General features: G+C 40.2%; 2 pseudogenes; one reads left to right on the top strand and one right to left on the bottom strand.

Moving 5' to 3' along the window:
• Positions 1 to 954: 954 nt before the first annotated feature.
• Positions 955 to 5,317, bottom strand: LOC123904795 (annotated as a pseudogene).
• Positions 5,318 to 13,431: 8,114 nt separating this feature from the next.
• LOC123905466 overlaps positions 13,432 to 21,946 on the top strand; it is a 29,163-nt pseudogene continuing 20,648 nt past the window's right edge.

Below are 21,946 nucleotides of genomic sequence, written 5' to 3'. Positions count from 1 at the left end.
GAAAACAACATTCTTTGATCCGGAAAGGTTAAGATATATTGTTAGCAAAAGAAACAAATGTGAATCAGTGATTTTTTTCGTAATTAATAATATAGTCACGTTGATATATACCTAAAGTCAACTACTATTTGCATAAATATCACCTTGATATATATATATATATATATATATATATATATATATATATATATATATATATATATATATATATATATATATTTGCAGTAATACGATCAACCATACTCCTCAACATGAACAAACTTTTAAGTTCAGAATGACATTAAAAAAGTATATTTTTCTTAGCATGTTTAGTTGAAAAAAGTAACTTTTAAGTCCAATGATTTTTTTCTTTCCGTAAAAAAAAACACTAAGAAAATGGTTAACATGGTTAGTTAATTAGTAAAAAATATTGAATTAGGATAAAAAAATGTAAATTTTTTCAAAAAATAAAACACTAAGAAAATGTATGATTTGATGATTTGCTAGATTTCTAATTATCGGTTTTTAATTGTTTAAACTGTGCAATGTAATTTGATGGTGTTTAATTGTTGTATGAAATCTTTCCTATGAAAATCGATGGTGCTTATCAATTATTGCACATAATTTTAATCACATTTGGTATACTTGCCATAGTGGTTGAAAATATTGCATTGCATTGAAGGGCCGCGGGTTCGAATCCCCTAGTCAAGACAAAATTGTATTAGTTTTTAATAAAAATTGCAAGATAAAAGTGAAGGGAGAACAAATTAGGTTTATGGTTTGCTTGTGTATACAAGCTTATAATACTAGAACATCGACCCCGCACGGGTCTAGTTAGCTCTAAGATATATAATGATTAAATAAAATATGATAATTCCAATAATGTAAGGTATATGAAAAAAGTTGAGTAACATTAAACGATAGTTCAACAATAATTTTGGATAAATATTCATACAAAGAAAATTATGTTATATTACGGAAGACTTCCTTATAGACCACATTCGAAGTCTTAGTCGTATCTTCACCGTTGTCATCGATCATCAATATTTTTAATCCTTTTCAAGAAGTAACTCTTGAAATTACAACATACAACTGACCATATGAAAACACTGACGACGGAAGATATATCCCAACATACTTTAAAGATTGTCCCTGACTCTTATTAATAGTCATCGCAAAAGAAATCATTATAGGAAATTGTCTCCGTTGAAATTTAAAAGGAATTCTCACGTCAGATGGTGTCAGAGAAAATCTAGGTATGAAAACCTGATCACCAATATTACTTCCTGAAATAATTTTTCCTTCAAGAACACGTTTTCCCAATCTCGTAATAATAAGTCTTGTTCCATTGCATAATCCTAATTTTTGATTCAAATTCCTTAATAGCATAACTGGAACTCCAACTTTAAGTCTCAACTTGTGATTTGGAAGTCCCGACGTAGAAATCGTGTTCAAAAATTCGGGAGTATGACAACATCCACTGTTTGACCGTCTACATTTTGTGTGAGTGGAGTATCATAACTCAAATATGTATTTTCTTCACCAGAAATTAAATCCAACATATAATCATTTATTGTGTCGACTATTGAATTTTTAGGAGCTAATATAGCTCTATTTTGAAAATACGTTATATCGTTCATGTTTTGTAAAAGTTGGGGATAGGTGCTTTCAACGATAGAAGCAAGAGGATCACCTGAATTTGGAATCAATAAATCTGATGGAATGTCAAGTTCTAAATCATCGTCGTTGTCATCCCCAATTTCTCCATCGCCAACACCCAAAACTCATTCATAAAACAATCTTTTTTGTTCAACGTCTGCACTCGAAGCACCACCGAGAAGCCTCATGTTTTTAATCAATGTTAAAACTTCACAAAAATTCCAAAGAATCGAAGAATTAATAGTAGCATGAACAACTTTTGGGCTTGTACCTTTGGGTATAACTGGTAGAATTTGTCTAAAATCTCCACCAAAAACAACAACTTTTCCACCGAAGGGAATGTGTTTATTTTTTTCATCAACAGACTTGAGAATATCTTTTAAAGTTCGATCAACAGCTTCGAAATAGTGTTTGTGCATCATTGGTGCTTCATCCCATATAATGAGCTTTGGTTTTTGTATTAATAGCGCCAAAGGGCTTTTAGGAACTATGGTACGTGTTGAGAACTCGTCAACATTTAGAGGAATACAAAACCTTGAATGTGCTGTTCCACCGCCAGGTATAAGCAATGAGATCGACATCGACTCATCCTAATCTTTAAGGAAGAGATCAGCGATCCCACTTGAGGCAACTGTTAAAACTATCTCACCTTTTGAGCGTAATGCGGCTGACATGACCCTCCAGATAAATGTCTTCCTTGTACCGCCATAACCATAAAAAAAAAAACACACCAGGTTTGTTTTCGTTAACTCTTGTCATGATTATGTCATATACTTTACGTTGCTCTGAAGTCATAGTTGACATCAATCTAACATGTTCCTCAGCTAATGATTGTCTGTTATAATTCAATTCGTCGTGTATTAAACTATTTTGTATATCAGGAACTAATGATGTGTCTGCTCTAGGCATTGGAGGATAATCTTTTAAACTCTTCCCACAACTACGTAACATCATCTCAATATCTGCTAGTGCATATTGTATCAATTGATCATCAGTTAATTTTAAATCTGCAATGTTAAAATCAAAATAATGAATGTGATTAGTGACATGACTATGGTCGTGTTTGGTTGTATTGTAAAAAAATTGATTTAGCAGGATTGAGTTTGATAATAACTTTCCAAATCTCACATGATAATTATTCTCTAAATTTATGATCCGGTAGAAAAAAATCATTGATCAGGAAAGCCATAAAAATATTTCGTGATGAATAATATAGTCAACAATAATTTTGATAAGATATACTTTTAAAATTGATGGTACTTATCAATTATTGCACATAATTTTAATCACAATTGGTATACTTGCCATAGTGGTTGGAAATATTGTCTCGCACTGAAGGGTTGTGGGTTCGAATCCTAGTCAAGACAAAATTATATTATTTTTTAATAAAAATTGCAAGATAAAATGGAGGGAAAACAAATTAGGGTTTAGGATTTGCTTGTGTATACAAGCTTATAATATAAAAGATGAAAGACTTGAAATCATCAATAATAAACTATAAACTAATATTTGTAATAATACTTAAAATAATATGTGTACGAGATACTCGCGATTATCAATAATAAACCTTAAACTAATATTGTATTAATATTTGTACAAATATGTATACAAAATGACTTGAAATTATTTATAAAATATATATTTATTTTTTTTGAAAAAAAATTGGGCTGGGCTGGTGAGCCACACCAAGCCTTGAAGAGGTCCGCCCCTGACGGTGAGGTTTGAGGTGATTACGATGACATTAGATTTTTGTTACGATGACTCATGGTGGGGAAATATTTCTGCAAAACAGGTTACCATCCCAACGTTCAAGTTAGTAAGTGAATCAAGGAGGACTGAAGTGAAAAGTGATTGAATTTTGTATCTTGGCACCAAAGTCTTATCCTTTATAAAGAGACGCGATTATAACTGTCTGTGATAGCTGACAATGGTTGGTAAAGAGCACAAGGAGCCGTTGAGATGAATCCAACGGTCCTAGTAGTATTGTAGGTTGTATACTGGAATAACGGTGTTCGATACTATTAGCTTACACCAGAACAGAAGCCATCGAGGTGAAGTGAGATTGAACTGGATTTAAAGCACTTGGGAAGCATGTATTGAACTAGATTTAAAGCACTTGGGCAACATGTATTGGGCATTTGCAGAATGAATAAAAACTATTAGACTAAAATGAAGGGCTGAGATTAGAACATTCCACTAAACTTATTTTCAGACACTCTCTCACAAAAATTTCAACAACACCATTAATACACCACTGTCGTCGTTCATATTTCTAGCACCTATCATCGATTGACCAATGACGATGTTATTAAATAATTAACAAGTTCATTGTTCTACAAATTCTTCCTTCCTTGCAGGCCTTAATTTCTTTTTCATTGAGTTTTCTTCTTCCTTCACCGTGTGGGGTGGTTTTAAATTATTTTTGGCCTAAAATCACTCCATCTGCATCTTTTTTTTCTCACTTTTAATCTAAATAAGTTATTTTCACATATATTATTAAGTCTCGTTTATCTATTCGCAACACTTTAGTTTAGTACTATATGAGAGGCTGTTAATACAATGTATTGAAATTATAAAAATATTCTAAAATGCGTTTATTAGTAGTATTTTTTGGAAAAATTAACTAACACAAAACATATTTGAGGACCGACCTAACATAACAAATAAAAGATAAATTTGAGAATCAAAATGACTAACAAAAAACATGTTTAAGGATAAAAATAAGGGAAATGTTAAACATGTCTCCAGAGTAATGGTTAAGGAAATCTTGAATGTAGTGCATTCAATATGTTAAAATTTTAAAAAAGAATCTTTTCTACTTAAATTTTTTTGCTTTTATCTTCATTTTTGTTTCATTAACCTTTGTCCAGGGAATTAAGAATGAAACTCTAGTTCTTCTGATCTTAGGTTAGGTGCAACTCACTAACCACAAAAAATAAAAATTATAAGTGTTTTGGATTGGGTCTATGCCCACATAGTGTTGGTTTGTCTGAAGCGGTACTTTCTCGAGGGGGGGTGGGGGGAATAGAGAACATTGAGTTTAAAATGCGTAGAATTGCTTTAAGAGGAATTTTATCAAACACTTGGCGATGTGCAAGTAAAATTCTTACATAGGCAAATTGATCAAACACTTGGTGTGTAGAATTTTTAATAACTTAATCAAGCAATTTCTATTATTCTACTAATCAATTCAAATGTTGAGATTTGGTTAAAATCAAGTAACAAAATCTTCAATTTGCTAATTGAATAGTTGAATCAATTTGAATACAATTTTGAAATTAAAATCTTTTGATCAATACAAATTAAAAAACATTGTGATTCAATTTATCCAATTATCAAATTTCAAAGATTAATCTAATTCTAACCAAAATCACAGAGAACAAATTAAAGAGATTAGGAAAAGAGAAAGACAAACACAATTGTTATGGAGGTTCCACCTTTGTCCTCACTCGGTGTACTCATCGTTCACTATTGATGTCAAACCACCGATAGCACCTTGTTTTATTGGTTTTGGAATGCAAGTTTACACGAATCTTTACAAACGCACAAGTCTCACAATCTCTCTCTTATCTTCACTTGAACTTTGATCTCAATTCTGCCTTTGGCTCCAACACTTAAAATTGAAGCTTGGTCAACCTCTCTTCGATAGTTCTTCTTTGGGAATTTGATAAGCTACCATTTAGGATTGTCTTGAAAAATTGGTATAGGAACTTGACCCTAACCGCAACATGTCGATAGAACCAACACTATAAATTTTTATCTAAAGAACAAAGGAAAAAGTTCTCACAAGAAAATTCTCAAATAGATTAAATTTCAAGGTGTGTTTTGAGAAGTACATGAAAGCCTTATTTATAATCTATCCTTACATAGTAGGATTTATTGTCCACTACCATACATTTATCATAGGCCGTAGGACCACTAACATGTTTATAAATTTTCACCAGCCAATATGCTGATAATAGATGGCGGCAAGCAGCAAAAAAAATAAAGAAGGGTAGTACCTGTTCGGGTAGGTTTTGGAGGGAGTGGCCAAAAGAGTAATAAGTTTTGGAGGGAGCTGTATTAATAAATTAAGAAATACAATAGGAATAAATTAGGAAATATTATATATAGAAAGATATTTCAATATACAGAAACTAGAATCACATGGAATTTTAAGTGAGTGGAAGATTTTAATCTGGTGCGTCAATTGAATCTCATGGTTACTATTAATAGTTCTCGTTTCTCACAATAGTTATCCGTTCTCACCGGATACACTCCTTATATATATATCATTCTCACGAAGGAGAAGGTATTTTTTTTTGAAAAAGCTAAAATGAGATATATTACCACATCAGCCTTCCCAGCACAAGACGTGCCAAGATAGACTACAAAAGTTTACAAAGAGTCATAGAAACAAAATCAAAAACAAATCATACAAAGCCCAAACAAATCATAGGACTAGACCACCAGCTATGGTAGTTATAAGATAACGTGACACTCGTCATCTTCAACCACCTAAAAGAGAAAAGCTTGATCTTGTCCAACAACATATGGGGTGTATCTGCTGATCCTGTGAACAATCGATGGTTTCGCTCCGTCCATACAACCCAAACGCAAGCAAGCCAAATGAGCTGTAAAAAAGAGCGACGCGCGCGAGAGCCACCTGCTGAAGATACAAACTGAACAAAATGGTCACGCAGAGTAGTGAAACCCGCCAAAGGAATACCAATCCACGAACGCACTAAATCCCAAAGAGAACCAACAGTACTGCAAGAAATGAATAAGTGATGGGCTGACTCGGCCTCTCCACATCCAAAAATGCATGAGTGAGCTGTAGAAGATAAAACACCTCGAGTAACCAGGTTTACTCTCGTGGGCAACCTGTCACACAATAAACGCCAAGCGAAGATGGAAACCTTCAGAGGAACCTGAGGGTGCCAAATGAGGTTATCCGCATCGTCCATAGTAACCGAAAGATGAGAGGTGAGAAGCTGATATGCTCCTCTAACAGAGTAACCCGTGGCCGGATCAGGGCGCCACTGCCACCTATCAATAGAATGAGCCTGCAATAACATGTTAAGAAATAAAGACTGACACTCCCTCAGCATCTCCTCCTCCCATGCCCTCAGCTGCCGCCGCCACACCCACGCCTCTCCTCCCTCACCCCACCCTGAAGCAAACATCTCTGCCATCGTACGCGATTTGGTCTCAGCCAACTCAAACAGGCGCCCAAACCGCTGACACAAAGGAATCTCATCCACCCAGGGATCGGTCCAGAAAAAAGTATCTGACCCGTCCCCCACCCTCTTCACAACCTGCTCCTGAAACCACCTGCCCCCTAACTCACTCCCTCCATCCCTAATATACGATATCTCCCTCCACCACAACGACCCTCTCCTGCCACCATCTCGAAGTCTACCTCCCTCAATCCCATAACGAGCTGCCAGCACTCTAAACCACAACCCCTCTCGATCCACTAACATCCTCCAACACCACTTACCTAACAGAGCCTGGTTAAACTCCCTCAACCGCCTAACCCCCAAACCTCCACTCTCCTTACTTAAGCAAATAGAGTTCCAACTAACCCAAGAAATTTTCCTAGAATCCTCACAACCCCCCCAAAAGAATTTAATGAAAATAGATTCAATAGAGGAAATAGTACCTGAGGGAGCTTTGAAGAAGGAAAGAGTGTAGACAGGTAGAGAGGTCAAGACAGACTTTAGCAGAACCAGACGACCACCAAAAGACAAGAAACGACTCTTCCATCCAGCTAATCTATTCTTTATACGAAGCAACATCGGTTCCCAAAAACTCAAACGTCTCGGATCACCCCCAATCTGAAGACCCAGATAAAGGAAAGGAATCTTTCCCACTCTACAACACAGAGCAGACGCAGCTTCGCCTAACCAGGAATCAGGAATATTAACCCCAACCAACATGCTTTTATTAAAGTTAACTTTCAAGCCCGACATAGTCTCAAAAAGCACAAGGACAGCTCGCAAAGCCCGGACATTAGCCCAACTTTTAACTCCCAACAAAAGAGTGTCATCTGCAAACTGAAGGTGTGACACCGTCATCGATCCCTCCTCACCAATACTATATCCCTTAAACAAATTATTGGCTATCATCGCCTCCATAAGCACATTCAGTCCCTCAGCAGCCAGTAAAAAAAGAAAAGGGGATAACGGGTCACCTTGCCGAAGCCCACGCTGAAGAGGGAATTCATCAGTCGGACTGCCGTTAACTAACACAGACGCCGACGCCGTACAAACACACTCTCGAATCCACTTCCTCCACAGGACTGGAAAAGACATTCTCCCCATTACATCATCCAGATAACCCAAGTCCACGGAATCATAAGCCTTCTCAAAATCTACCTTAAACAGCATTAGATCCTTCTTAAACTTCCGCGCCTCATCCACCACCTCATTTGCAATGAGTATGCCGTCGAGGATTTGTCTATCCTTCACGAACGCCGACTGAGATTCAGAAATGACACTACCTATCACTATACGTAACCTATTCGCTAAAACCTTCGCCAGAATTTTATACAAGCTTCCCACAAGCGAAATAGGTCGAAAATCGTTTAACTCTTGGGGGCTATCAATTTTAGGGATCAAAGCAATGAAAGTAGAATTCAAACCCTTAGTCAACTTGCCATTACGATGAAAATCAGCAAGAAATCGCATAATGTCACCCCGAAGCTCAGCCCAGAAATCTTTAATAAATCCAAAATTAATCCCGTCTGGGCCAGGACTTTTATAACTGTCGCAATCCCACACAGCTGATTTCACCTCAGCCTCAGTGAAAGGTTTGGTTAAACCAGCGCTCTCCGTCTGGGTCAACCTTTTAAACTGAAGGTCATCAACCCTAGGCCTCTCCACAATAGGTGCCTTGAAGTGCGACTCAAAATGTGAAAACACGGCCTGTCTGATAGGGATCACACCCTCTATATTAACTCAATTCACCTTAATAACGGACATAACATTCCTACGACGACGCCCCGCTAGAACCGAATGGAAAAACTTCGAGTTGGCATCACCTTCCTTAAGCCACAGCGAACGAGATTGTTGGCAACTGATGCTGGCGTGTAACCTCGACAACGAGTGAATATTAGACGAGACCCCGTGAAATTCCACCAACTCCTCCTCAGACAGATCTTCTTCCTCCCCCTTCTCGTCAAGAACCGAAAGCCTACCTTTCAGGGTCTCGATGCGGCCATGAAGATTTTGAGTATGAGTCTTATGCCACTCTTTTAGACCTGCCTTAATCATCTTAAGTTTTTCCTTGAGTACATATCCTCCCCAACCATCAACCTCGAAAGAAATCCACTTATCTCTTACGAACTGGTTATAGCCGGGAATATCCTTCCAACACTTAAGCATTCTCGACGGGCGAGGGCCCCAATCTTCCTCATTCGCCGACAAAACCAGGGGACAATGATCAGATAACCCTCTCAGCCTAGCCTCCTGCCTATAATTAGGCCAGGCCAAACACCACTCCTCAGAAAGAAGGAACCTATCAAGACGACTCATCGAAGAACCATCCCCTTTAAACCAAGTAAACTTACGACCTATTAATGGAAGATCAATAAGGGTATTATCATCAATGAAACGAGCGAAAGGAACATGATCCAAAGAACGATGACCACCTCTAGACGAACGCCTTTCATCAACAAGTTTAACCGCGTTAAAATCTCCACAAACACACACCCTCTTACCCGCCAGCGATAGAAGCCTCACCGAGAGGGAATCCCACAAACCTTGCTTGGCCCCATCATCACAAGGCGCGTAAACATTTGCCACAGAAAACTCTTCTCCAGTCTTAGAAAACCGACCATGACACCACAAAACTGACTCATGGCTCTCTGTCGACCACACCTCCACCTCAGAAGTGTCCCATAAAGTTAAAAGCCCCCCTGACGCCCCAATCGATGGTCGATAAGAGAACCCGTGAGATGAGTTTCCCCAAAGATTCGTACCAAGAAAAACATCACAGATTTGCAGCTTCGACTCCTGAATGCAGAATACAAAAGGTTTCAAATCCTCCACCAACTTTCGAACTTCCTTCCTCTTTTCTAAACCACCCAGCCCTCTAAAATTCCAAGAAACTATCTTCATCAGAACACACTCCCCCTACAAACAGAAGAAACACACAAACTAGCAATCATTCCCTTGTCGGGTTCCCCCCCCGACCTCTGACCTGAGATCTCCTTCTTACCCTTGCCCGCCCGAGAGAGAATATTGAACATGTTCACATTATCTCCTTTAAACTTGACCCCAATGGCTTTCCCTATCCCCCACACATCATCCATCATCATTTGTTCATTACCTTGAACAGCCACCCAGTTTTTCCAATCATTGTTAATAGAACCCGAGGAATTAGAATCTCCACCTGAATCTTGGCGGCTCACAGAACAAGACCTGTTAAAAGCATTCCCGCCCCTGCGACGACGAACACTCTTCTTTAAGACTTTTAACACCTCACGACGATCTTTACTAGGCATCCTAGCAACTTTTTTAAGGCTATGAATCGGGTGACGAAGCAACCCCCCAACTTTCCTCCTTCGAGGATCCTGTTGCTCAATCTTATTAAGTCTCATCCCCTGATGGTTCCCCTTCATACCCTTCTTACGAGCTGAAAAAATCACCCCTGCCTCCCCGTGATTCTGGTCATGTAACCATTCCAAACTCCAAGGCCCTGAAATAACTGAACGTTTCGCCGCCAGAGGACAAGAATTCGTACGTTTACTACGAAGCGGCTGAATAGAATGACGAACCTGAGATGTCTTCTTTAAGGGAATTAGATCTGAATGAACTCCCGGATTTCCAAACGCTCCAAGAGGGCCCGGTCTCAGGATCTCGGGTCCCCGGTCCTCCTCCACTTCAGTCTTTCCCTCAGAAGAGAGGGCATCATCCGGCTTATCTAAAGGCTCTTCAACATCCATACCTTGAATATCCTCAAACCCTTCATCCCTCAGCCTATCTGAGAAATGGTTGACCATCATGTCAACATTACGACGCGCTTCCGGATCAATTTGGCCCTCTACACAGACGGATTTAGCCGCCTCCGATTCAATCTCGTCCTCGAGAAGACACATATCCTCTCCCAATGCGTACCCCCACTCCTCAACAATCTTAACCTCCACCTGATTACCATCCACCAAAACGGACTCAACTCTGTTAATGATGTCCAAATCAGTCGTGGCTATCAGGACCCGAGCAAAGTCAAGTCTATCCTTATCTACAGAACATCCATCCGTTTGAAGGTAACATCGACATTCGAACACACAAAGCTTGAAGAATTGCTCATTCCAGGCTTTAAGTGGAATCCCGTACAGTCGAACCCACGCACCTCTCCGATAAGGCTCCACATCCTTTTCCCATCGCGTCCAGTTCGAGAATACTAGTTGAAAGAACTCCTTGGCGTTAAGAACCGTTGACATTACATCAACCCCCTCTGAGCTGCGCACGAATACCTTATCGGCTCCCATTGGAATGAGAACCACGTCGTTAAAACCCGCGTCCATTATTCTGTTCTGCACCACCGGAATCGCCTCACCATTAAAAATTGTAGCCACTATTCCATTGTGAGCCCAATCTACATCATCTGGTGTTGAACGATAACTCCGCATTAAGGCTGGATTAACCTTAGCCGTATCCACACGCTGCTCTGTCTCTTTAGGGTTCTTCACTCCCTCTTCTATTTGGTCTTTCTTTTGAGTTAACTTTGCAATTCGCTCCCCTAGCTTGACTACTATATCCCCCACCCGCACTCCATCCGCAGTATTACTTTCTTCCTTCTTCGCTCTTGGTGACTGTTGTCCCAGTAAATTAATTATTTCCTCGCCTCCCTTGGGCACTACATGCCGATTGGAGTCTTGCTTCCCATCCTTCGGCAATGGGGCGTTAGCTTTTTTCGAGACTACCTTTTTCTTCTCCCTTCTCCTCCCCGCCCCTGAGTCGTTACGTTCAAACATAGCCACACTAGCTCTAACACGGAAATGCCCAAACCAAACGTCGTTTAAGGCTCTCGTCATTTTAGAGACATTTCTAACATTTGAGAATTTGACGAAGCCATAGGGTTGACCGAACTTATTTCTTTTTTTTGCGACGTACACGTCCTCAAGTATACCACAAACCTCGAAACCCTTACGAAGATAAAATTTTGACATCTGTGCTGGAAAATTTGTAAAATAAAAGGAAACGTACCGCTTAAGGTCAGAACCCAAAATGCTCTCTTCACCGTGCTTACTGACAACCCCATCATGCTTGTTTCCATTAACAAGTTTGTGATCATCACACAAATCTCCACCGCCAACCAACCTGCTATCGTGTCCATCCCTTAAACTCTCTTGATTGTTCCTAACTCTTTCACCATAATTAACATCATCCGAGCGCCACCGTTCCACCTCCAGCTCCTGACGCCGTCGAGCTCCTCCATGGACCTGCTGCTGCCGCTTAAACGCAGAACGAGACCTTGCCTTGCCTGATCGCACGAAGTGGCCGTATTCTTGAGAACGATCACGCGAAATGTAACGTCCCTCCTTGCTGTAACGTGACTGGTTTCTCCCAGTATGGCTGCGATCACGCACGCGAAATTCTGGGCTGTAGTATTGATCGTTAAAGCGTCGATTACCAGATGGAGAAATCGAACGTGAATAATGGTGATATCTGCTCTGTCGTGGTCTGTCTTTCCCTCCATCTTCCCCTCTAAACCCATTCCGACGTCGCTGTCTCACCTCCGTCCATCCTCCGCTGACAATCGAAGCATCCCCCATTTTCTGCCTTACTTCCGGTGAAGGCGATGACCGTGACGGCTGCCCTAGGTGAGCCTTAGGCACAGCGCTTCTCTCTCTCTCTACGTCTCTCTCTCATTTCTAAAAAGCATTTTTACAAATTCAAGTAAAATCTCAAATTCAAGTAAAAACACTTGAGCGTCAAAGTGTCTACAAGTACAACCTCATTCACATCACCGTATTAGAGAGGAGCACCATCAACCACATTTATTCTGATCAGTTAAGATTAACAAAAATTAACAAAACCCACTTGGGTTGGTCTGGTGGTATTGATTTGGGACCTGGAAGTGCGCTCCTCCATAAGGTCTCAGATTAATTCGATTTTCTCTGGTGCCAAAATTAACAAAAACGAACGATATAAATTGACGAAGTTTGACATGTAATCAATCACGAACGTTGATTTCAAATAAGCATATTCAAATTTGAAATACAATTTTATAACTCAAAACGATCTCAGCTGCCAATCACAAAAAATCGAATGGCTCAAATCAGCTTCAACATCCTGATTTTGGCTTGTTCAAAAAAAACATCATGATGTAAATGTGGAAAATCCACATAGTAACATTGACTTTAAGAAAATGGTCGGACTAACATGTATGTTATAAAAATGTACTCGATCCCAAAATATAAGATCCAGTTTGATCACTGTACGTACGCCAATGCACAATTTTGATCACTAATATCTTTAATTGTATATTAGTAAAAATTATAAAAACCTGATATTTTGAAAATACTCATAAAAACAAATCAAACAAGATCTTATATGCTAATATTTATATCTATATATTATTAAAAAAATATGATCAAAGCAAGATAAGTAAATAATGTTATTTAGTCAAAGTAGCTCTTATATTTTTGGGGATGGAGTAATATTTTTTTCAAAAGTTTAAAATATAATCACATACTTGGATTTCATTTAAATTCTTAACATGTAATAGTATTAGTTTTTTCCTTAAAAAAAACGTAAAAAAATAAAATAGAAAAGAAAGATATAAAAATGAAGTATTATTGGCAGATAAAGTGAGGAAAGAGAAAATGTGGCTGTTTAACAGAAAGGGACCTTCTGGTTCTGGGTTCTCAGCTTCTTCTACAGCTGAGGATGTTACTCAAGAAATTGATGCCACTGGTCTCACTGCCATTGTTACAGGTTAGTAATTGGTCTCAATCAAAATCAAAATGGGTTCCTGTTTTCCTATTTTTTGTCCATTCTTATTTTATTTTTCATCATTGGTTTGTTGTTCTTGTAATGACTAATGAGAAATTGCTTTTCATGTTAAAAATGTCAAATTTATATATATGGGAATATTTATTTCAAAACAAAATAGGGAGAAAAAAAAAATTCAACATTAGTCCTTCATTTTTCCAATTCTAGATAGGCAAACAATTTAAAAATAATTGGATATTTTCCTCCTTTTATTGGCTTCTATAATTTTATGTGATAATTCAAAATTAGAGCATCTCTAGAGGTGTTTTTAAGCAAATTCATAGAGATAAGAACTATGCATCTCCAACATATTAAATTGAAGGTGTGTCTAGTGTCAATGTAAGGTGTCTTAATATATGCTTGGATCTCAACCCCAAAAGCTAGCTCAAAGGGTGAGGTTGCCCTCACATCTTCAAACAAATTCCAACAACACAAACTACATATTCAACACCCACCCTCACGCCTAGCGTGGTCCTGGGTCAAATGCCCACATTGCAGTCCTTAACCCGGCTCTGATACCATGTTAAATATGCTTGGATCTTGATGACAAATCGTCACACTCTCTAATCCATGCCTATTTTAGCAACATTAGATACATTTTAGTAGGTTTTTAGCAATAAATATAAGAGAAATCTAATCATGAGCTTGATTACTTGTTTTGCAAGAAAACAGGAAAAACTGCAGGATATGAATGATTTTCACTACGCTGGGGGCGTAGCCCATCACGCGCCGCGTGATGGAGCTCACAGGGAGCCAAGATTTTCACTCTGATCACGCGCGGCGTGATGCCTTACCACGCGCGGCGTGAAGCCTTGTTGAAGAAGAAGATTGCTCTCTGACTTGATCACGCGCCGCGTGATTCTGTTACCACGCGCGGCGTAGTTGATGGAATTGCAACCACGCGCGGCGTGATAGATCTGGCGCGCGGCGTGGTTGCTTTCTGTATATATATTTTCTGCATAATTCTGTTTTCGGGTTGGAAAATTCTGCAAAATTGATCTACATTCTGGGTTTTGGAACTTCAAGATCGCGATTCAAGACTCCAGAGGATAGCTCCAAGCACATCGAGAGCATGGATTCACAAGCCATGGCGATGAAGCGAGGAAGCGAACGAAGCACGATGAGGAGCTAAGCTCCTTTGGAGGTAGGATCTAGGATAGTTTAGGATGTAGTTCAGCTGAATGTAATCTGCAAATGTTGTAAGAATTTACTCTCTCTATAGTGTTCATCAAATGCAAATCTGTTTTTAATGCTTTACAATCCTTCATTAGTGTTGTAATGATTTCGAGTTAAGTCACGTGCGAGAGTATTGATTTAATTTCTGAACTGAATTGCATTGAGCACTCGAGTGTCTCCGGTCGAGAGATTGAGGCATAGAGTGTAGCGAATGATTGACGCGCGTTAATATCATTCGTTGTAGGTAGCTTCCGCCCGAGAGATCGGGGGAGTATCGACAACGAATAGAGTGGGTTTTGACAAGAGATTGCGATTCACTAATTTGTCGATCTAGTTGTGAACACTTGAGTAGATTCCTATGATATAGTAGATTGCATGTGGTTTAGCTATAGACTAGGCGATTCCGATGATTCTACCTCGCTTTTCCATTATATCAAAGCACGTTTTCTAGCAATTCATTACTCAACATACCCCCAATTTATGTGTATTTCTTGCATAATGTCTATGAGCACTATTCGACTAGTTTGATCACACAATCCCTGTGGATCGATATTTTTATTACTACGTGGTAATTCGTTCACTTGCGAAATAATCCATCAAGTTTTTGGCGCCGTTGCCGGGGATTGTGATTGATTCGACAAGGCGATAGTGTTCATATTTTCTGTGTTTTCTTTATTTTTCTGTTTTATATTTTTCTCCCGGAGCGTTCTACTTGTGTGTTTCATTGTGCATGCGGAGAACAGGTCCTCAAGAGCTGCAATTTGATCCAGAGATTGAAAAGACAGCTCGCGCAATTCGAAAGGCAACAAGGGAAGCTCAAGCTTCAAGGGGAACAACTTTGCTAAGGGATACACCGGACTGTCAAGGACGGACTGCAGCAACTATGGAAGAAGAACAGGTTCCACCGGTCCATGTTCCACCGGTTCCTCAACCGCCAAGGCGTACCCTTGGTGATTATGGGAGGAGAGCCAATGACGCGTTGGCAAATCAAGGCTTTCAGCCGGCGAATCCTGTCTCATTCGACATCAAGAACACGGTCCTTTCCGCCCTAAAAGAGAACCCTTATTCAGGTTCGGAAGCTCAATGCCCGAACTTACACTTGTCTCACTTCTATGAAGCCTGCGACTATACCGATCCACCGGGGGTGAGCGAATCGGACAAAAGTCTGAGGTTATTCAAGCATTCTCTCACCGGCCGTGCTAAAGATTGGTTAGACACGATACCCGCCGGAACGATTGCGACATGGAGGCAACTGGAGCGGAAGTTCTTAGATCGTTACTTCCCTATTCATAAGTTCCTAGAAAGGAGGGCTGAAATCAGCAACTTCGAACAAGCGGATGGTGAGACGTTGTATGATGCTTGGGATAGGTTCAAAGTTTGTCTTAAAAGGTGTCCGAATCACGGTTTCGATGGCCACAATCAGATGCAAATGTTTACCCAAGGTTTGAGGGCTCAAACGCGAATGATACTTGACGCATCAGCCGGTGGTTCGTTGAAGAACCGTGACGAAACTGAAGCAAGAGAATTGGTGGAAAGCATGGCTCAAAACGAGTATAGAGCTACTAATGATAGGGGAGCCAAAAAGAAAGGCGGAATGTTGGAATTGGATACTCAAACAGCACTATTGGCACAGCAAAAGCTCATGACTAGCCAAATGGAAGCAATGATGAAGCTGCTGTCCAATCCACAAGTTCAAACTTCTCCAATAGGTAAAATTGACAATGTGCGCTGTGATTTTTGTTTGCAGGACCACCCAAATGGCGGATGCTTCCCGGAGGGTTCAGAGGAGGCTCGCTACTTGGCCAATTTTCGGAAGCCGTACAACAACAATAACGGTTCCGGGTGGGGGAACGGTATGCAAAGTCAAGGTGCACCGCAACAGCAGCAAAGGCCTCCATCAAGGATGGAAGAGACACTAAATCAGTTCATGCTCATGACCCAAAGCAACTTTGAAGCGATGAAATCGAGTCAAGCAACCTCTAACAAGAATCATGAAGCTTCTATAAAGAATCTTGAGGTGCAAATGGGTCAGCTGTCAAGACAGTTTTCTATGTTGCAAAACCAAGGAGGTTTCGGTGGAAACACTCATGACAATCCGAAAAATGAAACTTGCAATGGAATCACTTTGAGGAGTAGAGAGATACCGGAAAGGCCAGCGGTGGAGAAGCCCTTGAAAAAGAAGGTCAATGAGGGAGAAGTTGAAAATAAGCAAGAGGTTGTAGTGGAAAATGAGATATATGAGGGAGAAGTAGAAAAGGAAAATGTGCCTAAGGAAGTTGAGTTTAGTGAGGATGAGAAAGAAGAAGTTGAAAAACAGAGGGAGATAAAGGAAAAAGAAAGTAAGAAGGTTGAGAAAGGTAAAGGAATTGATGAATCGCCATATGCTAGGATGCCTTTTCCTAGGAGAAAGAAAGTTAAGAATCTTGAGCGGGAGAAGGAGTTCAAGAAGTTCATGAAAGTGTTGAACAAGCTTGAGATGGCTATACCATTAGTGGAGGCATTGGAGCAAATGCCAAGTTATGCAAAGTTTTTGAAGGAGCTGCTCACAAAGAAAAGAAAACCATTAGATGATGAAATGGTAAGTATGACTGAAGAGTGCAGCGCCCTCATTCAACGGAAGCTACCTCAGAAAAAGAAAGATCCGGGGAGCTTTACAATTCCTTGTTCTATTGGAAATCTCACTATTGAAAAAGCTTTATGTGATTTGGGTGCTAGCATTAATCTGATGTCGTTATCAATGATGAAGAAGATACCGGGAGCGGTAGCAAAGCCGACAAAGATGAGTCTCTCTTTGGCGGATAGATCGATTGTGCATCCGGAAGGTATTCTCCATGATGTGTTGGTTAAAGTTGCTGGGTTTGTGTTTCCCGCAGATTTTGTGGTCTTAGACATAGAAGAAACTAGGGAGTGGGAACCTTTGCTACTTGGTAGACCCTTCTTAGCAACTAGCCGTGCCCTAATCGATGTGGAGATGGGGGAACTCATGCTAAGGACCGATGATCAGCAGGTCACATTCAATGTCTTTGATAAGATGGAGTGTGATGATGGAGACCCACAATGTTTTAAAATCCAGGTTTATGATCATATTGTTAAACATGCTCTTAAGTTACCTTGGAATGCACACTACTTGCCACATGGTGGCACTTCTTTTCCTTAACCCTTAGGGGTATGGAACGTCAAGCATCGGGACGTTAAACAAGCGCTGGTTGGGAGGCAACCCAACGGTTTCTAATGTTTTAGTTTGTTATGTTTTGAAGTATGTAGGTAGGTGTGCAGCAGAAGCAAGGACAGGAAGCAAAACAGGGCAGAACAGAGTTCTACTACGCCGGGGGCGCAGTACAATCACGCGCGGCGTGATCCTTCAACACAGAGGAAGGGGTTTTTCAGAATCTATTACGCGCGGCGTGGGGATGCATCACGCGCTGCGTGAAAACTGGAGAAATATGGAGTCTCTGACTAAGTGATTACGCGCCGCGTGATGGTGATTACGCGCGGCGTGGCCTGTTTGAAAGAAGTTCTTGACCGTTACAGTTCGTACTACGCGCGGCGTAGTAGGGGTCACGCGCGGCGTGGCTGCACAGGAAAGCGTGTAAAATTTGAATTTCTTCATCTTTTCAACCACTCCATCCATCCCATCATCAATTCACACGGTCTCCCACACGAAAAACTCCATTGATAACCCATTTTCACTCTTCAAACCTCTCCAATTTCACTTCTAATCACCTTCAATCATCCAATTCCTTCACATTCACATACCACCCATATCACCCACTCCTAATTCCACTCCAAATCCCTCATTTCATCACATTTCACCACTTTCCCAAATTAACCCATTTCAATCTTTACAATATCAAGATGATGACACGGCTAACCGGGAAGGGAAAGAAGAAGAGTGATACTAATCCACCACAAGAGCCTCCAAAGAAACCAAGAACAAAGATGAGTGCAAGCAAGGGCCAATCTTCTCGGTCCGCTCAAGCATCTCCTCCTCGCCGGAGCAGTGTTACCCGGCCACAAGTGCATCCCCGCTTCATCAGTGAAGTTCATGAGAAAAGGTACTCACAAATTCGAACCTTTACTATTAATCAAGAGAAGGGTTTTGGTGAGGATTTGCTGAATGGTGTGGCTGAGATAGGAAATGAGGTCAAGTCTAGGGGATGGGAGAAATTTAATAAGTTGATGATTAAAGATGAGGTTAATCCTGGCAACCAGATGTGGGCTAGGGAGTTCTTTGCCAATGCCTATTTACCGGATCAACCTATGTTTCCGGAATATATTTCTGTGGTTAGGGGTGTTAAGGTGAGTTATTCTTTTGAAACTATAAACAATCTGCTTGGTTGTGCTGCTGGAGGTGTGTGTGAACTCTTGCGTGATAGAGAGAGGATCGACAAGAGTGGGATCGAAGTTAGGGAGGAACTAAAGAGTATAGTATGTCGTCCGGGAGCAATGTGGCTAGCCCACTCAGCAGCTTCTCTTCCTAGAAGGTTGAGCTTAACAAGTTTTAATCCCGTTCACCGAGCTTGGGGTGAATTTTGGTTGAAGAATGTGAGGGTTGTAGGTAACAATTCAGAGATTCAGCTTGATAATGCTTACGCGGTCCGGTTGTTGGTTGAAGGGAAGTATATTAATCTGGGGTATTGGTTACAAAAAGATCTTCATGAGATAGCCAATCATCCGAATCCTACTTTTACGTTGGGACATTGCAATCTCATCGCTGCTTTGTGTAGGGCGAATAATGTTCCAATGAATGTGCAAGAAGGTGATCTTCATCCTATTCGTCCTTTGTCATTATCCTACTTCACGAAAAAATTTGAGAGAGGTCCGATTGTGCCCCGAGGTGAGGGGAATGCTGCAAGGGAGGAAGCTTTGAGAGAAGAAGAAGAGATCAACCGGTTTGAAGAAGGTAATCATCCGAATCAACAGGGGGATCCGGTACATGAGTATCACGATATACCAGCTCAAGACCCTCCTCGTTACTCTCATGATATGAATCAGCTTGCTTCTATGTTGCATCAGATGGAGATTTCTCAATATTCGGGGCTGCCGAATCTCTACTTTGATACCGCCTCTTCCATGTACACCGAGGCGATGGCTTACCGATCTACCTTCCCTCCTCATACTTTTGGGACTTTGTATCCCGTTGATACTGATTGGGAGGCACATCAGGCGAGGGAGCTGACATCATTCCAGGCCAGACAAGCTTACAATTCGGGTCTGAGAACTTCTGAGTTGGCTGAGATCGAGAGGCGACGCAGGGTTGAGCAGGATGAGGCTGCTGCTATGGAGAGGGAAATGCTGGATGTGGATGGGCTGAATCTGAACTTGAATAGCCCGTTCACAAACTACTTCTCTGGCCAGCCGGATGATACCGTTTGACGTTGTTAAGGATGATGTTTTGCTGCTGCTGCTGCTACTACTTTACTACTCTACTACTCTATCTCTACTTTTTACTTTCGTCTATTTTACTTTTGTTGGTTTGTAATAATATTTGATGTTGCTTGGATATTGGCTGGATGTTTTATTTGTGTACTCTGAATTTGAATTTTCCCTTGTTTGATTATGGAATGGTTTTTACTTTTAGAGTTTGTCTCAATATTTTGGCATGTTCCTTCTAGTTACTTGAGTATCAATTGCTTGATTTTCTCCGTGTGTGATATGTGAAACTTGCAGTGCAATAGCTTGTTGCACTCATGTGATCAAGAGGCAAAGGAAGGGAATGCACACTTTTTGACCGGTTCTTTGATTCGACCAAACCGAGAGGTATTGAGCCAAACACTCCTTTTTCTTCTATGTGTGATATCCACTCATGTATTGTCTCTCGATTTTGCTTGTCGTCTTTTTATTTGATTGGTACTTTTGTAGCACACACGAGGCATGTTCCTTGGTACCTTTGAGCCTTTCTATCCACCCTTACTTATAATTATCCTTTGCTTAACCAATTTGAGCTGAAAAAGAAAATGTTATTTTTGCAAAACCTTAAGAAATTTTTGATGAAAAAAGGAATGACTTTCTTGGAGGTTAGGCACCTAATTAGTGGTTGATGCGCATTGCTCACTACTAAGTTTGGGGTTGCTCTTTGGAATTAGCAACAAATAAAGTTTGGGGTGAGGGTACTAGAGAACTTACAAAAAGTTTTGATTTGAAAAATTGAGAAAAATTTCAAAAATTGCAAGGCAATGAAGAAAAGGAAATAAATAGTAAGAAAAAAAAAGAGAATGCAAAATAAATGAAAAAAAAAAAAAGATGCATGAATGTGAAAAAAAAATAATATAGAGAAAAAAATGATGGCCTTGAATTCAAAAGAATTGCAAAACTTTGTTTGATGTTTGAAAAAGTTCTCTAGTCCTCTATATTTCGAAAGAGGTTTGGTTTATGAAAATGTTCTTTGACTAATAGGGGGATCTAACTCCAAGTTTTTCTACTACTTATCCAAAAATGTCACCATCCACCCTAGCCAAGCCACGTTATAACCCTAAAGACCTCTAATGTGTGTGCACAAAGTGAACCGAATGAATTCTTAGACTACTTGCAAAATTATTGTTGACTTGCATTGATGTGTTGATTTGAGTGAATTACCAAAAACTGAAGAGTGCATGTGAGTAGTGTGATGAAATCATAGAGCCTTGGTCGAAAAGTGTGAACTACTTGAAAATGTCTTGCGGGAACGGTTGTGCAATTGAGCATTGTTTGCAGGTGGATCATTGATCATCAGGTGAGTCTCACGTATGTATGATTCGAGTGAATTTAAGGAAAATGCCAAGGTCTTGACACAAAAGCTTGAGGTAAAAGTTGTTTCCTTGAGGACAAGGAAAGGTTTAAGTTTGGGGTTGTGATGACAAATCGTCACACTCTCTAATCCATGCCTATTTTAGCAACATTAGATACATTTTAGTAGGTTTTTAGCAATAAATATAAGAGAAATCTAATCATGAGCTTGATTACTTGTTTTGCAAGAAAACAGGAAAAACTGCAGGATATGAATGATTTTCACTACGCTGGGGGCGTAGCCCATCACGCGCCGCGTGATGGAGCTCACAGGGAGCCAAGATTTTCACTCTGATCACGCGCGGCGTGATGCCTTACCACGCGCGGCGTGAAGCCTTGTTGAAGAAGAAGATTGCTCTCTGACTTGATCACGCGCCGCGTGA

Source organism: Trifolium pratense, linkage group LG2, assembly GCF_020283565.1.
Source record: "Trifolium pratense cultivar HEN17-A07 linkage group LG2, ARS_RC_1.1, whole genome shotgun sequence".
NCBI classification, from domain to species: domain Eukaryota; kingdom Viridiplantae; phylum Streptophyta; class Magnoliopsida; order Fabales; family Fabaceae; genus Trifolium; species Trifolium pratense.
The sequence above is the reverse complement of the archived record's forward strand: the minus strand, read 5'-3'. Positions and strand labels throughout refer to the sequence as shown.